This window comes from Protopterus annectens, chromosome 4.part1 (genome assembly GCF_019279795.1).
Source record: "Protopterus annectens isolate FY-2018-M chromosome 4.part1, PAN1.0, whole genome shotgun sequence".
NCBI lineage: Eukaryota > Metazoa > Chordata > Ceratodontiformes > Protopteridae > Protopterus > Protopterus annectens.
In genome coordinates, this window is record NC_056734.1 from 303924194 (window position 1) to 303929193 (window position 5000).

General features: G+C 34.0%; 1 protein-coding gene across 4 annotated transcripts in view; it reads left to right on the forward strand.

The window, feature by feature from the left end:
- The window catches only part of LOC122800837 (venom phosphodiesterase CdcPDE-like), a 358459-nt gene that overhangs the window by 292293 nt on the left and 61166 nt on the right, over positions 1-5000 (forward strand). The gene's annotated exons all lie outside the window — the stretch shown is intronic.

Genomic DNA, 5000 nt, shown 5'->3' on the forward strand with positions numbered 1-5000 from the left:
AGTATTTATGCACCATAGAACATCACAAATTATTAAGAATTTATATCATAAAGTCTCCATAGTGCATAAACTCACCTTGTACTAGCAATAGAAAGTATATATTAAAGGTATAATGAGCAGCAGTTTTCATAATGTGAAACAGTTATGAGGTATACCCAGAAATAATACTAAGATTTATCCCTTGTTTTCTCTGCAAAACTCATTAAAGGAAAAATAATATTTTACATGGATGAAAAACAAAACCAGACAGTAAATTATATGCCACCATTTAATATATGTTTCATACAAATGATTTATTTAAGAAGCTATGTAGAGAATATACTATATTTATGTGCAAATGTTGCTGAATTATCTTTCTGGAGTTTTGTTTAAATGACATTTCAATTTTAGCTAAAGGTCTTAGGATTACTTACAAGTAAACATTTATACAGTTGTACAACAGTAACTTTTTCTTCTGTGGTATATTCCAGTCCTGGTGCAAATTTCATTGTAAACACCACTTGGGCTTCCCCTCTCATAAATCTGTCTTCCAAAGACATACATAACATACATAGCTACAAAGTCTAGAATAATCCTGTGAAATAATGTTTTTCATAGTAACCAAATGCCATTCGGAAACTGCAGCATTATGAGTACCCTTACCTGGTTACACCATTAACAAGAATATACGTGGTATCTCAATGCCGAAACATGACACTGTGCATAAAGACCAAACATATTTCTATTTTTGACTCTTCCTGCAGCTAGTCTTATTTGAGGATTCTAGTAAATCTGCATATAATTTGCTTGGGTCATTTGTGATTTTGAAATTTTAATAGCAGAACATAATGCATCTTCCCTACTAAGCAATGATTCTCCCTTATGGATTTATTCTATGCTTTGGGCAGGAAATTCTGATTATGGGTTAGGATGTATTACCATTCCTGGTCTCAGAGAGACTAAACAGGCAAACGTTGTCACTGTGACCTATTTTCTAGGCTGCTGGATTTCTTTTTAGAGTTTGTGGAAAGCACAATTCTCCTAATGCTGTTGTGACTTCTTAAGTCTGCTCTTTTGGATTGGTTGTGGTGATTCCCAAAAATTATTTTGAAAGGTAAAAATAACTAGGAAAAAATTGTAATAGTTAAACAGTGTACTTGCATTACAATGTTATTTAAATGGACAGAACAGTGAAAAAACAAACAAACAAACAAACAAACAAACAAACAAACAAACACATAAATAAATAAAAAAGTCTGGCATTGAACAGAGAGGATTAAGGCAATGAGTCCAGCATCTGATTCACTCAGTGTCCATTTGCCTTCTGGGTGAGTCCAAGGTAGACATTTAACCACAAAGTAACCATGGGGCAATTGATTCTATGAACCCTGGTAGTCAAAGTCTAAATAGTGTTCAGAAGCTATGTCCATAACACCAGTTACTACCGTCCTCTAAACTGTAGGCTATTACATTGTTACTGTAGCATTCTTTTGAGAGAAAGAACATTCTTTTCAGTGCATATGTGACAAAAATTGCAATTAAAGGAATTCAGTTAGTGTTCCATTTGACCCCAGTGAACCTATACTGAAGAGATCATATTACAATTGCACAACAACTAAAAGAAAATTCCTATGGGGTTTTTATATGCTATACTTTCTAGTTTTCAAATGAATTTCTGACCCCCATTCTCCAAACATTGCAGATCTTGTCCCCTTCTCCAGTGAACCATTCATTCCTTAGACCTTGGCATTGTAGGGCATGAGAGACAGAGAAAGGCATGAGTCATGGATTGTGGAAGTCATCTATTGGGAGCTTAGATCTTCATAATAATCCAACCATCCTTTCAATGCATCTTACGCATGATGTAATGTGCAATGATGGGCCTTTGCAATTGACTACTTCCACATACCCATGCCCCAGTCACAATTTATCATTCCTTAATAGATTTGCAGATCCCCTCTCCCTGCCTCTTAAACATCCTTATATAAGAGCTAAAATCTTTTTATGTCCCAAAATAATCCTTACAGAGGGATTCCATAAAAGCACTTCTCAATGATGAAAGATCCAGTATTAGCATTTTACTCAAACCTCTCCCTGATCGTGTCCACCAGTACTTGGGTCACTTTTTGAGCACAGTGATCATGGTCAGAGTCATGGCCAAAACCTTTATGTCAAGGCGCTGACTTAATGTCACAGTGATTTAGATGTTCTAGCCATATAGAATGTCTTGAGAATTATTTATTTTTCCCCATATATTGGTGGTTTGAAGGCAATCATATATTATTAAGTAAGACATTTGAAATAAAAATGGTAGTTAACTAAAGAAAGACAGAGGAAGTGTACCAAAGGAACAGATGGTATAGAAATGGTGGAAACCCTTGGTTTGCCATTGTGAGATAACTGATAATATATAAAACAATAGAAAATATTAATAGTTATTCAGAAAGGACTTGGTACAAGATGAGAAATGAAAAAAAACTAATGAAAAAAGGAATGTCTTTGTGTGCAGTAATGCAGTTTGTTGAAATATCTAATGTATGTGAGTGCTAAGCATTTTAAGAGCAATAAGTGATAGGGAAAAAACAATAAAGAGCTTTATACATTGCTGTTGAGTAAAGGATTTTGGGAAATATGATTTATCATCAGAACAACCTGCTACAGGGTTGTCAGACCAAGCTGTAGTAGAAGCACGGCTAAGGACACCAAACTACGTGAGAAGAAATTCTGACCAAATTCATCAGAATAGGTCAGCAGGCAGTAAAGGGCTTACATGTATCTCTCAAGCTTACTGTGTTAAAATTCTACCTTTAAAGAAGGAAATTGCACTATAATAGAAGCAAGCAAATTTAGTTAGAGTATTTAGTCGAATCAATTCATTTATACTAGGTTCATTAGTGGGCTATGACAATTCCAGTACAGCGACATCATTTTAAGCATTTGGAAAAAAAATATATTGCAGGAAAGACAAGTAACAATTAGTCAATTTTTAAAGGTTAAAAGTCCAGTGGTAAGATAAATATACATTAATTAATATATTTATCTATCTCTATTAAATCAAACAACCCTCCCCTTAGACAATTTTCTTCTAAACTGAGAGCACAATATCTGCTCTCTGTTTCCTGTGGGCATTCTACAGAAAGTTCCAGAACATCTTCCTGTGACATATTCTCTTCAGCTTTTTCATCTTGTGTCATGTGCTGCTCTTTCATATTGGAAGTGATTGGCCCATCACTCTACACTGTTGCCTGTATCAAAGTTGCCAGATTCATGCCCTTCCATTGCTGTGCAACTCTAACTGAACTTTTGTTCTGGTTACTTAGTGAGGGCTCAATATCATCATCATCATGTGGCAAGCCATCAAATGCTTCCCATTCTTCCTGTTTCTTATTAGTTTGGGGACTCATTGTTCAGTCATGCTGTGACATTACCTGAGTTGGACTTTCTACACTGAATTGTTCACTTTGTAGGTAATCCTTAAATTCAGTTTCGATTTCATTAACTTCTGAGTTACTAATCCTCTTTTCTACTTCCCTTTTTGTTTTCTTATTTTTTTGTATTGTGAAAATTTCCATATCTGGGATTTTTGCCTGTATTTATCTTCAAATATATTTGGCTCTGCTTTTTATTGATTAGTTTTACTTTCTCATTTGCATAAATATTGTACCATATCAGATCTCTTTTTCTTTCCCATGTCCACTTTTCCTTTTTGGATAACTCCTGCTTCACCCATTTCTTCTTAACTTGGGGACTCGTTCCATCATGCCGTGACATTACCTGTGCTGTATTTTATAAACTAAATCCTACACTATACAGGTATTCCATAATTTCAGTTTCTATTTGTTTAACTTCTACCTTACTAATCTTTTTTTTACATCCCCCTATTATGTTCTTTTTTTTTTTATTGTTCAATTTTCCATATCAGGGTGCCTTTGTTTGTATCTTTCATTAAATACTTTGAAGCTGCTTTTGTATTGATTAGTTTGGCTTTCCCCTTTGCATAAATATTGCACCATATCAGATCTCTTTTTCTTTACCATGCCCATGTTTCTTTTTGTATACCTTATAAAAAATATGAATTTTGTTGTTTATATTTTTGCACTTCCTTTGTCACTGCTTTTTCCAGGAAGACCAATGTTTTTTTGTCTGTGCAAGTTTTTTTTATGGATTTTTTGTATTAACGAATGCAACTTTGTATTTGAAACTTTTGACTGTTATTCTTGTGCAAGTATTTTTCATCACTCTAATTTCTTTCTTAATCTGAATATCTTCTACCTGGAAATTCTGGGGTTTTTGCATAATAGTAGCAACACATAATTTCTTCCTTATCCTCAACAGTGCACTCGGTCATCTTTATGGTTCTTTTTTCGCCTGTCAGTTTTTGTGTCTTTTATGGACTACTACATCCTTCCTCTGACTCAGGACTAGCCTCATTGTAGGAATGTTTACATGTGAGTATTCTACACTGCCACTTTTCCAGTCATGACACCAGTGCACATACCAGGACTGGGCATTTTTTTTTATCCTGGCACTTGTGCACTTATATTTTCACCTATCTCTCACCATAATGTATGCTATTTAAGACAGAATTTCTATATCAGTATCACAGGGACCATCACATGAAAGTACTCACTAAGACTTAAGGATGAATTCAATTCCATCAATACAACTCCCTTTTCTTACTGATTTCATCATCTCTCCATTCAAACCCAGTTCAGAACTTTCCTTAATGGCATTTCTAATGTTCTGAAATTTTTACTTTCAAAGATTTGCAAAATTATAATGTTTACATAATATTTTCACAATACAGTTCCCTATTCATAACCTTTGTCTTCTAATTAATTTTCCACAGCATAATCTTATTTTGATATTCCAGAATCTGTCTTCCTTCTAATTTCTTTACCCTTCTACAGTATTATTTTTTGCCAAAAAAAAATCATACATCTTCTCCAACACTTTTTTGCAAATATTTCTTCCTTATTTCCCATAACATTTTGTATAGTCCAATGGAGATTGTAAATGTG